The sequence below is a fragment of the Humulus lupulus genome, chromosome 2, assembly GCF_963169125.1.
Source record: "Humulus lupulus chromosome 2, drHumLupu1.1, whole genome shotgun sequence".
Taxonomy (NCBI): domain Eukaryota; kingdom Viridiplantae; phylum Streptophyta; class Magnoliopsida; order Rosales; family Cannabaceae; genus Humulus; species Humulus lupulus.
Window position 1 is genome coordinate 36,382,978 of NC_084794.1, and position 22,734 is coordinate 36,405,711.

At 33.9% G+C, this 22,734-nt stretch overlaps 1 long non-coding RNA gene and 1 other non-coding gene across 2 annotated transcripts; both read left to right on the forward strand.

Moving 5' to 3' along the window:
- The first annotated feature begins 9,890 nt into the window (after nucleotides 1–9,890).
- Nucleotides 9,891–9,963, forward strand: TRNAE-CUC (transfer RNA glutamic acid (anticodon CUC)). The gene has a single exon. It is a non-coding gene; the product is annotated as a tRNA-Glu (tRNA).
- Nucleotides 9,964–13,561: 3,598 nt separating this feature from the next.
- Nucleotides 13,562–15,693, forward strand: LOC133817668 (uncharacterized). The gene is made up of 2 exons (XR_009885633.1): nucleotides 13,562–14,047; nucleotides 14,352–15,693. It is a non-coding gene; the product is annotated as an uncharacterized LOC133817668 (long non-coding RNA).
- The last annotated feature ends 7,041 nt before the right edge of the window (nucleotides 15,694–22,734 follow it).

A 22,734-nucleotide genomic window follows, 5' to 3' on the forward strand; every position in this document is an offset into this window, starting at 1 on the left:
GGATAGTTGCCCAATATACCATGCCCTGTACATCCGAGCAAAATGGTGTTGCAGAAAGGAGAAACCGAACATTGATGGACATGGTGCCGAGTATGCTTAGCAGCAACCCTAAACTTCCTAAATCTATGTGGATTAAAGCTCTAAAGACATCCTTGTACATATTAAACCGAGTTCCAACCAAGGCAGACTCAAAAAATCCTTTTGAATTATGGAAGGTTGGAAATCGAGTTTGCAACATGTGCCCATTTGGGGATGCCCATCTGAAGTTAGGATATACAATCCACAAGAGAAGAAACTGGACCCAAGGACCATAAGTGGATACTTTATTGGATACGCTAAAATGTCTAAAGGTTACAAGTTTTATTGTCCATCTCATAGCGCTATGATTGTGGAATCAAGGATTGCAAAATTCTTGAAAATGCCTTGATTAGTGGGAGTGATCAATCCAAGGACTTAGGTTCTGAGAAAGATCCTTCATCAGAACCCTCCACCTCAAGAGCAAGATTGATTTTGGTTGATAACACCCCTAGAGTCCAAATGGAAGTTGAACCACCATAGCCAATTGTTGAAGATCCACAAGTCAATGATGAAGTTCAAATGGATCAAGTTGTTCAGGAGTTGCCTATAATTGTTGAACAACAAGCTGAACCACCCGCTCCCCAAGAGCCTGCTGGTGTATCCTTAAGAAGATCCACTATAACAACAAAATCGGGGATACCTAGTGACTACGTTGTGCATTTGCAAGAATCTGACTACAATATTGGAGCCGGAAATGATCCAGAATCTGACTAGCAAAGAATCGGAACTGTGGTACAATGTCATGAATGAAGAAATGAATTCTATGAAGAGCAACGGAGTCTTGGATCTTGTTGAGTTTCCTAATGGGGCGATGGCTATTAGATGTAAATGGGTCTTTAAAATAAAGAAAGACTCATTAGGAAACATTGAGAGACACAAATTGAGACTCGTTGTTTAGGGATTCACTTAAAAAGAAGAAATTGACTGCACGGAGACCCTTTCTCCGGTATCAAAGAAAGATTCCCTCAGAGTTATCTTGGCATTAGTTGCTCATTTTGATTTAGAGCTACACCAGATGGATGTGAAAACTATTTTCCTGAATGGTGACCTAGAGGAGGAGGTATACATGAAACAACCAGAAGGATTCTCCTCTAGTGATGGTGAGCATTTGGTGTGCAAGCTTAAGAAGTCCATCTATGGTTTAAAACAAGCGTCCCACCAATGGTATTTAAAATTCCATGATGTCATCTCTACTGTTGGATTTGAGGAGAATGTCATGGATCAATGTATATACCAGAAGGGCAGTGGGAGTAAGATTTGTTTTCTTGTTTTATATGTGAACGATATTCATCTTACAACCAATGATAAGGGCATGTTACATGAGGTGAAGCAATTTCTCTCAAAGAACTTTGAGATGAAGTATATGGGTGATGCGTCTTATGTCATTAGCGTTAAGATCCATCAAGATAGATACAATGGTGTCTTAGGTCTATCTCAAGAAGCCTACATTAACAAAGTTTTAGAGAGATTTCGGATGAAATATTGTTCATCAAGTGTTGCTCCTATTGTTCAAGGTGATAAATTAAATTTGAGCCAGTGTCCAAAGAATGATTTTGAAAAGGAAGAAATGAAGAATATCCCATATGTTTCTGTTGTTGGAAGCTTGATGTATGCTCAGGTGTGCACAAGACCCAACATTGCCTTTGTTGTTAGAATGCTAGGAAGATTTCAAAGTAACACGGGGTTAGACCACTGGAAAGCTGCAAAGAAAGTTATGAGGTACCTTTAGGGTACTAAGGAATACAAACTCATGTTCAGACGAACCGACAACCTGGAAGTAGTTGACTACTCAGATTCAGACTTTGCTGGTTGTACTGATTCACGAAAATCAACCTTTGGTTACTTTTTTATGTTTGCCGGTGGAGCTATATCATGGAGGAGTAACCAACAGACCTTGACTGCTACTTCTACTATAGAAGACAAGCTCGTTTCATGTTTTGAGGCTACATCGCATGGTGTGTGGCTAAATAGTTTTGTTGCAGATTTTATATGCTACGCAAGTGCATGTATCGCAATTTAGTAATAATCTTGGTAAAACCAAGTATCGTCCTCAAGGACTGAATCCTCAATTACCAGGCAATTAATCTATTTTTCTATTTTCTCAATTAGAATTTTGATTCTTATAGACAAAGCAAAATAAAATATAAAATGCAGAAACAATAATTAAAGATTAAATAAAACAACAAATAGCAACAAAACCTTGGATTTAAACAATGAAAGAATAATCAGGATATTTAATCTCATCAACTATCCTCCCTATCACTCCCTAATACAAAATACTAAATTCTTCTCTTTCTACCTATTCAATTAACGAGTTGACAAAAACAATCTATAATCATATTATGAATTATAAACTCAACCTAAGTGACAATTTCCTATATTTCTATGGTAAATTGAATCACAAAGATAGCATTAATCTCAACAACTCAATAAATAGTTACACAATTAATCTAGATACTCTCGTTCCAAATTAGAATTATGTCCAATATAACCAAAGCAAATTCAAATCTCACTTCTCAGATTTGGATTCAAAAACATATATATATAATGACTATAGATGGCCAATCAATAATCAATCAATAAGAACAGGTTATAAGGAATTGAAAAGAGATTGAAGAAGAAAATTGAAATTGCATTAATTCATAATAGGAATTCAAGTGATTCAATTAAAAATCCTAAACAGCAAATTAGTTCATAATTATACTTCTAATCACAAAGAAATTTAAAATTAACATAAGAAAATAGATGAAAAACATGCAGTTTTTGAATTCTCCCAGCCTTCTTAGCCTCCAAGACTTTCCAAAAATCTGTATATCCCTTTCTCGTTTTTTTTCTTCCTCATAAAACCTAATCTTTTCCGTTTTTGAAGAGGCGGGCTGCGGCTCTACATGTACTATGTCGCGGCCCGGGTCTTAAATCTTCACTGATCTGAACTGCCAGGCCGCGGCTCTACATGTACCATGCCGCAGCCCGTGTCTCTGATTTCTGGGTTTTTGGCCCTTCTATGCCGCGGCTCTCCTTAGCCATGCCACGGCTCAAGTTTCTCCTCTGAAACATAGGTTCTGTTTCAAGGGCTAGCTGCAGCTCTACAGTGCTCATGCCGCGGCCCTTAAGACATTTCTCAATTCTTGCATTTTTAAGCCCGAAAAATCACCAACGCATCCAAATCATGTTGAGATCCATCCTTTGTCAAAAATTTTATCAAAACTTGGATATTTCTTCTATTTTTGGACCTTTTTCCTCCAAGTACTCAAATCTTCCTGTTATTCACAAAAACTACAAAAACAAACAAGCAACATCATAAACCCGCACTAAATGAAATAAAAATGACATAAAAGACTACCTAAAACACCACCTAAACATGACAAAAACTAGACTCAACAAACTCTCCCAAACTTAACCTTTACTCGTCCTCGAGTAAAGATTGACTTCAGACTTAAAACATAACAGGACACACAAATAGTTAAGCCCCCATTTTATCCACAACACATTATCATCATTCGCAAAATATCAACTGCATTTTACAACCAGAATTTCAATCGAATCACTCTAACAATTAACCCAAATGCCTCAATTGGAAATTAGAATATGATTTGCAAATAACAAAATGAGCAATTAGAATGCATCATACAAGTCTTACTCATTCAACAATCTGCTAACCAATATTCAATATGCTTGCATACTTGCCTTTCTCCACTAATGTCAACAACACATGTTTTGGAATCAACAAGACTTTTAAGTGTAATGACCCAACTACTCTAGACTTTGGACCATTAACGAAAACTATCCATAGACACTAATCCTTAATAAAAGTTACAAGTGAAATGATCATAACTTTATTAAAAAATTGTAAAAATAAATGTTAAACTTACATAAAATTTAAAGTAGGATATGGGATCCCATTGTTTTAAAATCAAAACATAACATAATTGTAATTAAAAGGGATTACATAATAAAGTGCGGAAAAATACACATAAAACCATAAGTAAAGAAACTTCATCCTCGAATCGAACTCTCGGTCCTTTGATTCCATTCTGCCTCAATACACATGCCCAAACTACCAAGAACCCTTCCCACCATCAAAGCTATTTTCCTGCACATATAAACATAAAGGAGTGAGCCTAATGCCCATCAAGGAAAATCTAACACATAAACCATATACATAAATTTCATAATGTAACATAAAACATATCATAACACATATGTCACGTACATACTATAATGGCCATTATTACTTGGGGTCCCATAAACTAAACAAGTCATATGCCCATTAGATTAGTGGGGCTTGCTAGCTAAGCAAGTCATATGCCCATAATTTATTAGGGCCTGTTAGTTGTACGGGTCATATGCCCAAGTCTACAATTATACATATTATAGCATATTACATAACACATAATCATAAGATAACATTTATCATATCATATAAATCATATAACACATAAATCCTATCCTATTTTCCTTACCAAAAATACCGGGATATGAGAACAGTTTAGGGACTTTGGAACACTCCTAAAAACCATAAATGGAAGGGTGAGTATACTAAAGAGAATGAGATGAAAAGAATGGAAGAACTATACCATTAAGAATATACTTACCAAAAACCTTATGCTCAAGATCTTAGATTTCCTATCCAAGAATAAAGAATAAAGTTAGGGTGCTAAATAGAAAACTACAAGAACTTAAAGAGAAATAATACCAAATGAGCTAGAGTTTGGAATACCTTGAATGATTCTATGACCAATCTAAACCTTGAACCGAAATGTGCTATAAACCTTACTTCCCAAGTTTTTGGTAAGCTTATAATGATCAAGCTTATAATCCCCAACCCAAGTGTTTATACTCTCACAATAATCTAGCAACTTGCAGCCTCTGAACTTAGTTTGATGAATGAATAAATGGCTGGGTACTAGGTCCTATTTATAGAGTTTATGAATGAAAAGATCTTCATTTAACTTCAATAAAAATAATGGCTTTTTAAGTGAAAAATATTTGAATTATCGTTCAGCAGAGGCTGAAGACTCGTTCAGAAAGATGCTGGACTTATCAAGAGGTTAAAGATTTTAATTGAGAACATTTTCAAAAACTTTCAAAATGCACTGAAGGAGGCGATATATTGCCCCCTGTAGGCGATATATCGCCTAGGCCAGCATGCTCGAGGCAATCGTACGAAGTTTCGTGTTTTTCGTATCCCCGTACTGCGATATATCGCACCCCATAGCTGCGATATATCGACATACGCTGAATATTTAAACACGAAATTACACAATTTTAGCTTAATTTGAATTGAGTAAACAGCCTTGACTAAGTTCCCTAACGTTTTCAAAGCTGTTGATAGACCCTAGGATATTCAAATATTACTCTTAATAAACTTATTCCTCAAATATACTTAATTATCATTTAACATACACATGACAAGTGTTACTTTCTTATTGGGTCTATCTAAACCTTATAATATAATATTTATAACCACCAATATCAGTTATATTAATCAGACCTTAGGTTAAAATTAATATTCTTAAACTATAGGTTAAACTTAGAAAATCTACAAGTGTTACTATGAGTGTCCAAATAAATCCCGGTCTGAACCAAAGTCCACAGTCATAAAAATACTACTACTATTACTATTATACTATTATCTAACTAGCTAAGTAAAGTTCTTGGACTCTACATTAAGGTTCATAACATTTTGGCTTAGGCAAAGGTAGATAAAAAGACATTTAGGCTTCATTATACCATAAGCACATCAAAAACCAATCAAACAACCCACATTGCATTTAATTACCAGCCCCTAATTCACCCACTTTCCATCGATTGAGAACTCATAATCAATGCTCCAACATCACTTTATTTAATTATTCATCACTTGTTTTTTTTTTTCTTCTTTTTTTTTTCTTTCAGAAAAAAAAATATTGACATATAGTGATGTTGCAAGTACTTTTACATTTTACACTTATCTTAATCGAAAAATTACATCGTTCATCCACTCACACCAATACCTTTTTTTTTCTTTTTCTTTTTACCCAATTACAATTCGTTCCCCCAAACTTATTTCTAAGCTTATGGCATAATTCACAGGACAGGGAAAAATAATAATTGGTACATTTTTGGCTTAATGAAGTGGTTAAACAATCAATCAAACAAGTTAAGGCACAAATAGGAAAACTAGGGACAATAATGATAAGGGTAAGCTTGAAAGGCCCAAACGTTCCAAAAGATTGCCTAAATCATATTCCAAAACACATGTCATCAAGGATTTCATCTCAAAAGACAAGTAATGCAAGTTCTATCATATTCCACAATTCATTCCTCATACCCAAGTAAAACATGTATAACATATGCTAATTATCCACATTTACACAACATATTCAAATTTCCAAAAAGTATTAAAATTAATCCAAAGAGTAATCAACCAAGCACACGGTTATTCACGCAATTACTATTTCACAGATGATGACAAACGATATTAATAACAAAATAAATAAAAATAAATATAAAAACAAAGTGAAAATGATAAGCCCCTCCCCCAAACTTAAATTTCACATTGTCCCCAATGTGACATGAAGACTATGGAAAGAGGACTTACCTCATAAAGCACGCCACATCAGTATGGTGGAGGTGGTGGTGGTGGTGGGTTGTATGGATTGAACTGGGGCGGAGGAGTGAAGTAGTTTTCATCAGCAGAACTCATAGTCCACCTAGTGACTAAGGCATTCAATTTTTCTATATGAACCCGCCCGTACTCATTCTGTTGTACCAAGTAGTCATTGTAATGTTGATTTTGCGCATGATGCGACTAGATTAAATATTGATTTTGGCGAATGAGATATTCTGTAACGCCCTACTTCCTTAGAGTCGTTACTAAGTGAGTTTAAAAATGTGCATTCAATGCGCTAATCGAAGTTTTAAAACAAATAGTGTAATTAAGCCATAAACAGAGGAAAAACTTTAGAAATAATTCCATTTCATTGAAAATCATAAAAGTTCGACACCTGGGATCCCAAAATACAGTTTAGAAACATTTACATCATATAAATCGAACCAAGTCGACTAAACGACAAAATCTAAGTTTATTTACAACCATCCCCAAAAATCCTCTGGCTGTGGCAGCCAGGCTGGCCCAACATGTACACGCCGCCTCACGCCTGCTACACTCATGGTCGGTTGGCTTTCTCCTTACCCTTACCTGCACCACAAAGCATCTGTGAGCCAAAGCCCAGCAAGAAAATCCACAAATAGATAACATATGCAACACATATATCAAGCATATAAACAAGCCACCAATGGGCTAAACATATACAGCTTAGCTGTCCCAGGCGTTTACCAAGCCCTGGGCTCGCGGTCCACACCGTGAGGATATCCCAGGTATCCTTTTAGGGACTCGCCCTGGCAACTCGCACTTCATGTGCTCAACGCTGCTCCTAGCCCCTTGCCATACTCATCCTTGTACTCAACGTGCCTAACGCCGTTCCTGGCCCCTGCCGACCTCGGCCCACACCGTTCCCAGCTCTTGCCGATCATTCACATAATAGCATTCATAGCATAATAAGCAAGTACAGAATTCTAGAAAATTCAGTCAAAGGGCTATGCCTTGCAGTTCAAACACATTGGGCACAATCCTGCATACAAGCTCTATGGGAACAAGGTTTTCTTACCTGAGTCCCGAGCTTTCCAAGCACCGATGTCCCGAGCACAGTCCTGTAACTTGAGCCTCGCCGAAACCCTAGTCACAACACATTAACAATATCCATCCATCAAGTTCTAATCCATTAAATAACTTCGAGCCTTAACTCTAACCTCTAGGACCTTGAATTCTATCAATCTGGGTGATAAAATCCATCCCGAGCCTTAACCATTGAGTTCCCAAGCCTAAACACCCTTAAAAACACAAACTAGCTCTAAGAGTCGCGGCCCTGCCCACAAGCGTCGCTGCTAGCCTCAAAATAGAGGCTAGCACCTCACTGACACCCACACGGGCCACGGTGTGCACACCAAGCACCGCGGCGCGCATGAACTTCTCGGCCTCCCATGGCCCCGCGCGCACACGGGCCGCGGCATACCCATCCTAGGGCTGCGGCCCTCACCTCCAACCCAGAATTCTTCATCTACTTTCTACATTTTTCTGAAGCCAATTCACCCACAACTTAGCTAACAATCCCAGATAATTAACACAAACATTCCAGCTCAATATCAACATCAAAACCCCATTAAAACCTGTTCCAAAACTCAACTAAAATACCCAAAAACAGATCAAGTTCTACCCACATGCATAACCCAAAAACACAACTGAAATCCAAGCATAATCCCCATAATTAGAGCTTACCTTTGCTGTGCTATGCTTCTTAACTGATTTCCCCAAGTGCCCAGCTTTAACTCCTTAATTCTAACAGCTCAAAATCCTCAATCCTTGGCTATTTCCACCAGAATTTCCCTTTGATATGCCTTAGAGAAAAATAGAGAGAGAGAGAGTGATGAGAAGTTATCCTTAACTGAAAAGAAAGGTATATGTCGGTTTCCCAAAGTTTCTAAATAATTCTTCCTTTTTGTTTTACTTAACTTAAGTCTATAGGGTTACCTCAAGGCTCAGGGTACCAAAACGTCCCCGAGGGCAAAATGGTAAATTTCCCAAATATTCCCTCCTAGACATTCTAACCTCAAGTATATCTCCAAATATTTATTTTCATAACCCGATAACCCCATAATATATCCAATACCCAAATTACCCCTTGACTCGCCCCGAGTCGGATTCTCAACCCCGTTGTGACTTTCTGGCAAACCGCTCCCCAAGGTTGTCTCGGATCGTGCTGCACAGACATATCACATATATATAGCATTTATCACATTTATGCCCCTAATATCCAGACGAGGCCCACATGCACATTTAACTCAACTAAACATGCATCATAATCATATATTCACATTAATTCATATATTAACATAATAATCCATTTATTGCCCTTCAGGCACACTAATCAAGGCCCTAAGCCCTATTAGCAAATTCGGGTCGTTACATAATCCAATCGATCATGCGTGCGCTAAGTGTGCTCTTCAATAGGCCCACCAAGTGCCAAATTTGAAGGTGGGTTACTAGGGCCCGCGTCATTAGCTCCCTCCTCCTCCACATGGTCAGTGTCAGCTACTTCATCAGCCCGTCGACGCTTATAATGTTGCCCAGGTGACGGCGGGGTAAGAGAGGCCGAATGAAACGCATCAAACAAAGTCTGATTAATTGGCCCCATGGGTTTCCGAACTAGATCACCAGCAAAGACCGATACATCATAAGTAGCACACAGGGTCGAGATAAAAGTACCATGAGCAACACCAACGGTAGTATTGAATCTACTGATGTTGCGAATGCTGTAACGAATGACTCGGCCCACATCAATTGTCATCTTTTGCAAAATATCAACTGCATTTTACAACCAGAATTTTAGTCCAATCACTCTAAAAATTAACACAAATGCCTCAATTGGAAATTAGAATATGATTTGCAAATAACAAAATGAGCAATTAGAATGCATCATACATGTCTTACTCATTCAACAATCTGCTAACCAATATTCAATATGCTTGCATACTTTCCTTTCTCCACTAATGTCAACAACACATGTTTTGGAATCAACATGACTTTTAAGGTTCATAACATTTTGGCTTAGGTAAAGGTAGATAAAAAGACATTTAGGCTTCATTATACCATAAGCACATCAAAAACCAATCAAACAACCCACATTGCATTTAATTACCAGCCCCTAATTCACCTGCTTTCCATCGATTAAGAACTCATAATCAATGCTCCAACAACACTTTATTTAATTTCCATTGTAGTCTAGTTGGTCAGGATATTCGGCTCTCACCCGAGAGACCCGGGTTCGATCCCCGGCAACGGCGCCAAAAACTTGTTGCGGATTTTATATGCTACGCAAGTGCACGTATCACAATTTAGTAATAATCTTGGTAAAACCAAGTATCGTCCTCAAGGACTGAATCCTCAATTACCAGTCAATTAATCTATTTTTCTATTTGCTCAATTAGAATTTCGATTCTTATAGACAAAGAAAAATAAAATATAAAATGCAGAAACAATAATTAAAGATTAAATAAAACAACAAATAACAGCAAAACCTTGGATTTAAACAATGAAAGAATAATCAGGATATTTAATCTCATCAACTATCCTCCCTATCACTCCCTAATACAAAATACCAAATTCTTCTCTTTCTGCCTATTCAATTAACGAGTTGACAAAAACAACCTATAATCATATTATGAATTATAAACTCAACCTAAGTGACAATTTCCTATATTTCTATGGTAAATTGAATCACAAAGATAGCATTAATCTCAACAACTCAATAAATAGTTACATAATTAATCTAGATACTCTCGTTCCAAATTAGAATTATGTCCAATATAACCAAAGCAAATTCAAATCGCACTTCTCAAATTTTAATTCAAAAACATATATATAATGACTATAGATGGCCAATCAATAATCAATCAATAAGAACAGGTTATAAGGAATTGAAAAGAGATTGAAGAAGAAAATTGAAATTGCATTAATTCATAATAGGAATTCAAGTGATTCAATTAAAAATCCTAAACAGCAAATTAGTTCATAATTATAATTCCAATCACAAAGAAATTTACAAAAAAAACATAAGAAAATAGATGAAAAACATGCAGTTTTTGAATTCTCCCAACCTTCTTAGCCTCCAAGACATTCCAAAAATCCGTATATCCCTTTCTCGTTTTTCTCTTCCTCATAAAACCTAATCTTTTCAGTTTTTGAAGAGGCGGGTCGCAGCTCTACATGTACTATGCCGCGGCCCATGTCTTAAATCTTCACGGATCTAAACTGCCAGGCCGCGGCTCTACATGTACCATGCCGCAGCCCGTGTCTCTGATTTCTAGGTTTTTGGCCCTTCTATGACGCGGTTCTTGATAAATGAGTTTTAGACTCATTTATCTATGTGTTTTTCAGATAAAGTATTAGGTGTTTGTTTTGTTTTGTTCTATTTTACGCTAGTTTTTGTATGTTTTCAGGTGTCGAAGGGCTTAGGTGACTTAGGTGTGGAAACATGGTGGAAAAATCGACAAAATGACAAAATTTGGTGGAAAACGGTGTTTCGGAGAACTTCCTGCGACCGCAGGAAATGTGTCTTGCGGCCGCAACTCCAGAGAAGTTTTTGCATTTCTAAAGCATTCCTGCGACTGCAGGAATGACATCCTGCAACCGCAGGATATGTCTACAAATGAGAAAAACGCAGATTTTTAATTAAGGGTGTTTTGGTCCTTTCATGTTTAAAAAATCGCTAATTAGGTTTAAATTATGATTAAGGAGAGAAAATGAGGCACTTTTTGCAGACCTTGACTAGGAGAGGAGGCTGAGAAGTGGATTTATCATTTAGAGTTTCTTTTCTTCTCTTTTTATTTTTTAGTTTATGTTAATTTCAGATTTATGGATTTCTTAGTGATGTTTATGAACTAAATTCTGTTTAGGTTTTCTAATTGACTCTCTTGAAACTCTATTATGATTTAATGCATTTATCTATTTCTTCTTCATCTGAAATCTATTTAGTTTGTGTTTATTGTGTATGTAATTGATTGATCACCTTTTACATATGAATTATGAATTTGAATCAAAATCTGAAAAGTGAGATTTGAATATGCTAAAATTGAATAGACATAGATTTCAATTTAGAACGAGAGTATTAAGTTGGTTTATGTGATTTATGGTTGTATTCATTGCTTCCTATTGTTTGAATTGACCATAGAAATATAGGGAATTCACAGTAGGTCGAGTTTTCTATTTCTTAACTCGAATAGCCTATCATTTCAATGAGAAGAATTTCAGTAGTAATTGAATTAAAGAATAATAGAGTGGATAGTAGAGAAGATTAGGATTCCTAATTTTTTTACAGTGAATTTAATCTTTGTGTTCTTGTTATTATTTGATTTCTGCCGTTTTTATTTATTTCTATTTTCTTGTTTTAAAAATTCACAAATCTAGTTTTCATTAGTCAAATAGAAACTAAAAAATTAATTATTTGGTAATTGATAAATCAGTCTCCGTGGGAACGATATCAGTCTTACCGGAATAAACTACAAAAGCGATTACGTATACTTGCGTAGCCTCAATCTTCGCAACAGCTCTCCTTAGCCATGCTGCAGCTCAAGTTTCTCCCCCAAAACATAGGTTCTGTTTCAAGGGCTAGCCGCAGCTCTACAGTGCTCATGCCGCGGCCCTTAAGACATTTCTCAATTCTTGCATTTTTAAGCCCGAAAAATCACCAACGCATCCAAATCATATTGAGATCCATCCTTTGTCAAAAATATTATCAAAACTTGGATATTTCTTCTCTTTTTGGACCTTTTTCCTCCAAGTACTCAAATCTTCCTGTTATTCACAAAAACTACAAAAACAAACAAGCAACAGCATAAACCCGCACTAAATGAAAGAAAAGTGACATAAAAGACTACCTAAAACACCACCTAAACATGACAAAAACTAGACTCAACAAGTTCATTTCAGGTCTTACAGTTGTAGATTTCATATCTAGGCCATTGAGAATGTTCTGTGACAATTCAGCTATTGTATTCATGGCTAAGAACAACAAAAGTGGTAGTCGAAGCAAGCACATCGACATAAAGTACTTAGCCGTGAGAGAACTTGTTAAAGAAAATAAAGTGGTCATTCAACACATTGCCACTGAATTGATGATTGCTGATCCTATGACGTAGGGCTTGCCACCTCATAAATTCAAGAATCGTGTATTGAACATGGGATATAGAATTGTTCATATGTCTATATTTTATTATCTAACAATTACATAATATAAACAAAACAAAAAAATCAACAACCATCTTAAAGCTGTTAAATCAATAAAAATAAATCATATTAATTACGTAAGACCATGACTTCCATTAATTGTATATTATTTTAAGATAAGTGTTTGTTGAGTTAATAATAAAGACGAAGTTGTCTGTTGATATCCTTGTCCACTCGACATTCTTTCTTAAAGATTAATGTTACTATTAGTAAATTATATGTGCATCAAAAATATGCATTCAAATATTACACACAATAATGTGAGACTGCTTTTTAAAATAATAATTCTTAATTTGAATTAATTATATTTATCTAAATTGGAATTCACTCTTTTAGAAAAAAATAGTGCAACATTTATGTATATAATATTGTTTGTGTGCATATTTTGAATGCACATATCATTACTACTTTAACTAAATGTTGATAGTGACTTATTTGGTTTTTTTCATTTGTTCATGCTTGTAATTTCTAAGATGTTTTGTGAAGAAAATTCATAGATATTCGCAAACTAATAGCGAAGAAAATCTAGTAAATAATCTGTATCACTACAAGAATTAAGAGATTTAGTGACGAAATGTGTTTGGGTGCCTCTAAATGTTACTTTTGCTGATGAATTTTGGAGATAATGTCACAAAAAGTTCAGATTTTTAGTGACAGTAGAAATGGATAAGAAATATGCATCTATGCTAGCACTTTCATTTTTAATTGTCACCATAAGTTTATTTTTAAATTTTTCGTCGGTATAGAGCCTATTAAAAAAAAATCCCATGCGCCGCGCCAAATCTTTACCGATCTGTACAGCATTTTCAATTTTTTTTTCAGGGCTTAAACTCTCAGCCTTCTTCTCCCATCACTTTCGACTATTAATTAACTCTCTGTAACTCTCAACCCTCCTCTCTCATCACTCTCACCATCTCATCTTCTCAGCTCCCTTCGGCATCAACTCTCACCGTAACCTCTCTAGAATCGCCTCCTTCTTCTTCAAATTTCGGCATCCTTGGCAATCGCACGGGTTTGGGCATAACAAAAGGCCAATCGCAAAGGTGCGCTTGGGTTTAGATATTGGAAAATCTGTTGGTTCGGTTCATAGATTTGGATTAAGAGATTGAGTTCAGAGACTGGTAATATTCTCTCTCATAATAGGTACGTGAGTTCTAAATTCATTTTTAATTTATTTATGTTTATATGATCTATATTTTATTTACAATATTATGGTTCTTTTTAACTTTTAAATACTGAAATGGATAGTTTAAATAGCTTCTCTGGGTTGCTTTTATCATTCTGCAGAGTATTGGAAGCGTGAAACAAGTTTTAATGTTGAGATTTATGTTAATGATTAATCCATTTTATTTCTGTTTTTTAATGTATTCTTTTATTAGTTTGCTTTGGATGTCAGTATTATCATATATACAGAAATGATTAATTCATTTTAATTATATTAATGTAGGTGGTTAAGAAAGAAGAGGTTGCTACTTTGATCAAAGAATTTCTGCAGAATTTTACTTGTATAATTAGAACTTTAGAAGAGGATTTTGTTTACAAACTATCAACATATATGAATAAATATTAATTATTAGTTAGTTATTTAATAAATTATGTTTGTCTTTAATCTCAAATAATCTTTTCAAAGTCTCTAAAATAGTATTGCACTCAAAATTTTCTTCTTCGAAAACATGTGAATAAAAACAGTGTATACTGATAATATAATATATATATATATATATAGAAGGAAATTATATGTGGAAGCACAAAATTATATCTGGGCCACACATTTTCAGCCCAGGTTGCGATCCATCCTACACATGCACACTTGGGCCAAATTGTGCTCCATCCTACACTGGCACACACAATAGTACATAAGGTATAGTTTTAAGAGTATTTATTACAACTACTACTTTTTCAATTTTTTTATTTTTATAATCTCTAAATTATTTTTTTCATTTTCATAACTATTGAAACTCATTCATGATAGAGTAGTTTTTATATTGTTTTAGGAAATTTTTGAGCTTATTTAGATTTATTATAATTACTACTTTTTTTTTTATTATCTCTAAATTATTTTTTTCAATTTCATAATTATTGAAACTCATTCATGATAGAGTAGTTTTTATATTGTTTTAGAGAGTTGTTTAAGGAAATTGTTGAACTTATTTAGTTATGTTTGTGCAGTATGATGCTTTTCTTGCCTGTGTTTGACAATATTTCAGGGTTTATGGAAAAATTGATAAATGGACCATGTTTGGCCTCGAAAAGATGTGATTTGGTGAAAAAATAAAGACATTTGAATCGCGGTGCTAAGTATTAAAGGTCACGGCGCTGCGATTAGACAGAGACACCAAAATTCTGAGAAGTGGGGGGTCGCGGCACTACCTTTTCTGAGTTGTGGCGCTTGTTGAGGCAGAGACAAGACAGATTTCAATTCTTGAACACGGATTGCGACGCTTCATTATGGGGTCACAGCGCCTCAGATAGTCAAAGTGTGAATTTGGGCATTTTAAACACGGGCAAAAGTGGAGTTTCACATTCAAAACACAAACAACTATATAAGTAGCATTATGATGATTTTTGAAGGAGAAACTCAAGGATACACTTTGTGGAGGCAAAGGATTGAAGAACTACTAGTTTTTATCATTCTTTTTCTTCTTTTACTTTCTATTGTAGTGATGTTTATACTTAGTTTAATAGATTTGATTATGTTTATCATGAACTAATTTCTTATATTAGAGTGTTAATGGATCATTCTTGAAACCTTATGATTATCTAATGTAGTTTTATGAATTTTCTATCAATATTGTGAATTATTTGACTTGTGTTTAATGCACTACTACAAAATAAGAATTTTATGACTTCATTTAAGAGACATTAAAAATCTAAAATGTCTATCACTAAGGAAGAAGTTAGAGATGAAGTCATCAAAGGTGGGCTTTTAATGTCTCCTGGGAGACATCTCACGTCTCCCATTAGGACTTTCAATATCTCCCAATAAGAGATGTTAAAAGTCCTTAGGGGAGACATTGAAGGGTCTCCAATTTTTTTTAAATAAAATAATTAAATATTTGACCGTTTACATATGAGGTCTCTGTTTTTTTTTATTAAATTTTAGGTTTTATAATTATTATTTAATTAAATAATAAAACTAAAATCATAATTATTATTTCATATATTTAATTAAATAATACAATTAAAAAATATATTCCAAATATAAAATCCAAAACACATATTATAATCAAATAACATCCTATTACAATCAACATAGTTTCTATTTCTATTCTTCAAATCTATCTCTTCTATATAATAAGTATGTAGATAACAGAAATTTTTTGTTTTAACAGTTTTTTTTTTTTTAATATTAACTTTAATAGAATATTCTTATATTTAAGAGAATGTTCTTATATTTAACGACAGTTTATAAACACTTAATTTAAATAAAATAATATAAATAATTAAAATATGATATTTTTGAGATATTTTACAATGATAATTATTTAAAAATAATAAATAATTAAACAAATGAAAATATGATATTTTTTAGATATTTTACAATAATAATTATTTTAAAATAATAAATACTTAAACAAATTAAAATATAATATTTTACAATAATAATTATTTAAAAATAATAAATCATACGTTTTATAACTTAAATAAAATTTAATTAAACTTAAATTCACTTATTATAATAATATCATATTAAACATATAATATAATCTACTGTGAATTAGCAACAAATTGTTTTTCTTTAAAAAAAAACTAGCAAGAAACTTAAATTTAAAATCCACGTATAATATTTTATATTACATTAAATATATAATATATAATCTCTACTTGTCACTCCAAATTTAAAAACTAAACCAAATATAAATTTAAACAAAAATAAATAAAATATTTAATTAAAATGGAATATTTATTTTAAAATTTATATGACATTAATATAAATTTAATAAAAATAATTAATAAATTATATAAATAAAATGAAGTAAATTTGTATATATCTAGGGTATATATATAGATTCAAATCTAAGAAAATAAAAACTCTGATTTCTATTTGAAAAAAAAAAAAAAAAAAACCATGCCCGAGTCACCAATGTGCAAGCAAACATGCCAAACTCATTTTGCAACCAATATAAAACCTGCAAAAAAAAAAATCAGATTCAATGGGTAAATACAAAACCAAACTCAGAAATAATCATTATCTCCGTTTCTAAAAAAAAACCACATATCATATAAAACTCTACAATATATCCTATTTCCAATCATAAAAACCACGCATATATACTCCTAGAAAGAAATAAAGTGTATTTTGTGTACAGGATCTAAAACCATATTACAGACTGAAATTTGGGGTGTCAATACTAATCATCCCTAATATATTAAAAAAAATTATAGCAGTTATATGACAATAAAATTCACAAATTGTAGTGCAAAATAACTGCAAAGGATGTAACAAAATACTAATATTTACAGCTTTCTAGAAAAATATACTTGATGACAAAGAAATCATTTAAAAGCAATAAGCTTATTCAAAACAACATTCGATAGCCATGCTGATAAACCAAGAAGAACCCAAAGCATCATTCGGCCAAATCAGAAGTATATAGACTGAGTCCTTAGCACATGGTCTTTTAATAAAGTCGTATATAGACTGAGTCCTTAGCTCATGGTCTTTTAATAAAGTCTTAGTCTTATCTTTACCAGAGTCCTAGTCGTCAGGGAATAAGTTAGTCATGCAACGTATGGAAAGTTATTTATTTATAATATTTATTTTTCTTAGTCTTAACAGTAGGAAAAGTTGTTAGACGTTGGGTGTATTTAAACTCATTTCATGAATAAAGAAAGGCAGCTTTTGAATCCTAATAGTGTGGTCTGTTCTCACCCGAAGAGAATAACAATATCTATATATATATATATATTCATATACAGCTTTGATTGGGACCTATCACATGCTATCATGAAGAATAAACGCAATTACTATATACAAGAATCCATTTCAGTATGTAAATAAAGCTAATGATTAAGTAGGACCATAGAATCAACTCACCATTAATTTCAGCAAGGTTTTTTGTTTGCTTCCAAGTCCTAAACCCAGTTTACCAATCAGTTCATCCTCCCATGGAAACTAAAGAGACCTCAACAGTTGGAGGAGTTGATCCACTTCTACACATATTCAGCTCACGTTCACGATCATCGGAGAGTCTTGCCGCCGCTGCTCATGTCCGCGTAGAAGCGTCGTCTACATCCGCCGCGAATATACATGCGGTGACCACCACAAGAGAGAGCAAGGATGAGAACGAGAGAGTGATGAATGAGGGAGAGGGTATGGGATTGAAGGTGAGAACCGAGAGAGAAGAAGGTGAGAGATTAAAGGTGTCAGTTGTTAATTAGGGTAAGAATGAGAGACAGGGACATGGAAGAGGTTAGGGTAAAAAGGTTGGTTGGGCCGTGTATGGATTGGGCTTCTAATTTATGATTTTTTAACGGAAATTACAGTTAATGTGGGATTTTTTTATAAATTTTGAAAAATATGGCAGTTTTTTTTTTTTAAGCTTTTTATGGTATATTTTTTTTGTTTACAAGGAGTTTTTTTCCTATATATTTATAAAATTTTATTTGTATACCATATTTTATCTTTTATACTTTTTTAGTACATATTTTTTTTATTATTTTGAGATTATTTTTTATAATTTTTATTTATTTGTGTTAATTTTTATCATTTATATTTGATAAAATATTTTTTTATCAATCAGATGGGATAAAGCATAAAAATAAATGTATTAGTATAAAAAAAATGAAATTAAAGTAGTATCTAAATCATATATACCTTTATTTATTTCCGACTAGACAAAGTCTAAAGCTTCTCTACAGTTTTTGTTCAAGAACCATCAAAAGATACAGAATGTATGTAATTACAGTTAAACACTTAATAAAGTGTCTTGTAATGTAATAAAAGAAAATACAAGGCATATCCTTACAAAAAGATCAGATACAAAATAACTTGACCTCATCCAGCCACATGTAATTTTCTTGTATTGTCACTCACAATCTTCCACATGCAATCTTCTTGTACTGTCACTCACAAAGGAAGCCTCTATGACACTGCAATCATTTAGTTGCTCCTCCGAAAACCACTCTTTTGGCATGTAAGAAAGTCAAATGAATCGGCCTTCGTATTTGAACTTCATATTTTGATTTTAAACTTCATATTTGATTTTTCTGGGTTTTTTTTTTCCAAATCTGTTTAAGTAACCAGGTACCATGACGCCTGATTCATTTTATTCATATTTGATTTTTTTTAGACCTAGGTGTAACCAGTTACTTTTTATTCTCATTTCTTCTTCCTTTCTTCTATTTTTTATCTTCTTTAATCAACATTTTATCCATAGTAACTGGTTACCACTATCAAAACAATTTGGATTTTTTTTTGTGATAATAATCGTATGTCACTGTCCATTTTTTTTAATGATGTGTGATAACCGGTTACAACTATAAAAATCAGTTTTATTATTTAAGAGGTGTTGTAGTAACTGGTTACAACTATAAAAATAATTTTTATTTTTTTAAGTAATGTACCATTATCAAAATATCAACTGAATTGTAACCGGATACTTAGTGAGATTTGAAAGAAAAAAAAATATTTGAAAAAAATAAACTAAATTGATAGTGAAGGTAACTAGTTACAACTAAGTCTGAAAAAAAAAATGAAAAAAAACTAAGACAGTTGCGATGGTAACCGGTTACTTAGCCAAACTTGAAAAAAAATAAGATTTCTTACAAAAAATCTAAACTGATCATAATCATAACTGGTTACAGCGAGGTATGAAAAAAAGAACCAATTGTCATGGTACTTGGTTACTTAGTCAGGTGTGAAAACAAAATCAAATCTAAACAAAATAATCTAAATAAATCGTTATTGTAACTGGTTACAGCTAGGTCTAAAACAAATCAGATATAAATAAAATAAATTAGGTGTCATGGTACCTGGTTACTTAAACAGATTTGGAAGAAAAAAAAAACCAAGAAAAATCAAATATGAAGTACAAAATCATATGTGAAAAAGAAGAAGAATGAAGAATAAAACCAAATTGCATGCCTCAATATTTTGAAAATTTTGACAAATCCAATGAAGATCAAAAATTAAATAATAATAATAATAATAATAATAAAAAAAACTTGTGTAAATTTAAAAAGTAAAAACATTACCTTTCAACCCAAGAGGTGGCGGAGGAACGTAGTAACCTTCTTGGTCGCGTCCCCTTCTCTTCTTCTTGGTGCAACAAACGCATAGAATGCTCAACACAACTAAGATAGTGACTGCGCCTATAGTTATCCCAACCACAACCCCGGTCGACAACGACGGCGAACTTAAGGGTCCCAGTGCTGACGAGGACCCAGAAGGAGGGGGCGAGCTCCGGCTCCGGCTCGGATTAGAAGGTGTTTTCGGCGTGTTGGTATGAGACGGGGGCGGAGGAGACCTCGACGGAGTAGATGGAGTCGCTGGAGTTGTGGACGGCGTCGATGGTGGCGGTGGAGAAGCCGATGAGTCCAGAGGTGGCGTTGTAGTGGAGGGAGGCGAGGGAACTGGTGTAGTAGGCGCTAGTGGCGAGGGAGTCGGCGAGGGAGTGGTAAAAGGAGGCACAGATGTGGCAGCCGAAGGAGACGGAGTGGCTGGTGGAGGTGTGGGAGTTGATGGAGTAGTAGGCGGCGTTGCGGTTCGATTCAGAATTATAATATTGTAAACTTTTTTTTTTCCAAAACTTTCTATATTTTGTATAATTATTTTTTTCCCCATAAATTTAAAAACTATATATATTTTCCCCATATTTATGTAAACTTGTCATTTTTTAATTGAATTTCCGTGTATATATATATACTGGGTAGAAGTAAAGTGCAATGCACGTTTGCTTAGTTTCAAAATTATAAATATTGTCTATAATTTTAATAAATTTGGTTCACTATTTTAAAATATATATATATGAGTGCACTCTTAATGGTTACTACCCATAGATGGTTACTTTAATATTAATCATTGGATTAAGATCAATGATCCATATATTATAGTTGTTAATTAATATTTCTAAAAATAAATTATGATTTTTTCAAATTTTTGGAAGGATTAGCTGATGAAAAACATGTATTTATTATGAAAATTTAATATTGTAAACTTTTTATTTTTCAAATACATGTCAATTTCTAAATATTGCTAGTGTCTCTCATTGATTGGAAACAACATTAATTATAACAAAAAAATAACTAAATTGGAAATTAATGTAGAAAAAAAATATTTACCTGTTGGTGACTTGCTATACCAAGTCACTATGTTGTCACATCATCATAATTGTTAGTACCCATCTATGGGTAAAAACCATTGAGAATTCTTCCATATATATATATATATATGTTGACCCTGATTTTGGCCAACTGACACGGAGTCAAATTTGCTTGATGTGGACAGATACGTTGAAAGGAATGTGATGACAAAAACAATAAAGAACACAAGAATTTATAGTGGTTCGGCCCCAGAATCTGGTAACAACCTACGTCCACTTGACTTATTATTGATATAAGACTCAAAGGAGTGATCAAAGAACTAGGGTTCAATGAGTTTCACCAACCTTAGAGGAACAAGACAATATATCAAATAGAATCACTCTAATCTCAGATAATCAGAAAGCAAAAAGTCCCCCTCCCTTGAGCTATCTTTTTCTATTTATAGGCTCAAGGAAGATTCACATTAGTTTGTTACAGATATTATTTCCTAAATAATCAGATACTCAGGAAATCATGGGAGATAATTTCGGATTCTATCATAACTACATAAGATTTTCTCCGTGTATAGCATGCGTACGACCAGGTTGGTCGTATATAGAGATCAAACGTTGTGACAATAGATGTCTTCCTGGTCGATAGTCGAGCACGAATTCTGTCAGATGTCAGCCACATGTATTAAATGTTTGCCATGTCATCCATGCCTATTTTTTTGGATAACAATATATTTATATAATAGAATGAAATATGGTTATATAGTATATATAAATATTTATATCAATAATCTCTAAACATGATATATATATAAAATACAATAATATTTAAAAAGAAATTAATAATAGAAATAAAATAAGAATTGAAAAAGTCTCACAATGTCTTTTGGTGAATCTGATGAAGAAAAATAGCTCAAATCACTTGTGTTATACCCAAAAATTGGAGAATGCATCCTAGGAGGCTAAGGAGAATGCATCTAGGAGAGTGCCTCCTAGGAGGGCTAAGAGGGTGGTCCTAGGAGACCCCAAGGAGGGTGTGGTCCTAGGAGACCCCAAGGGTGTGTAGGAGGTAAGCCTCCCAAGGTTTTCTAAGTGTTGGCTCGAACGTGCCCAAGGTAAATAGCTAAGGAGGAGGAGTCTCATGCAAGAGAATGGAGACTTAGACTTTCATAAGGAAAGTCTATACACTGTTCGATCGGACATGTTTGGGAGATGCTAAAGGGGGTTGCCTCAATGTTGTCCAAGGTGGGGTTCCCTCAATGTTGTCCAAGGTGAGGTTCCCTCAATGTTGTCCAAGGTGAGGTTCCCTCAATGTTGTCCAAGGTGAGGTTCCCTCAATGTTGTCCAAGGTGAGGTTGCCTCAATGTCGTTCAAGGTGAGGTGCCAAGGAAGTTGCCTCGAACCACCTTGGTCCGAGGAGAAGCCAAGGAGATTGGTTCAAGGAGGAACATGGCATGCTAGAGGAGAGTACATGTTCGAGGAGAACCATGCACGTTCAACCCACCCAAAGCATGTCCTACCACCATGCATGTTTAACCAGCACTTGCATGGGTAGTGAGTAGGAGGTGGACCAAC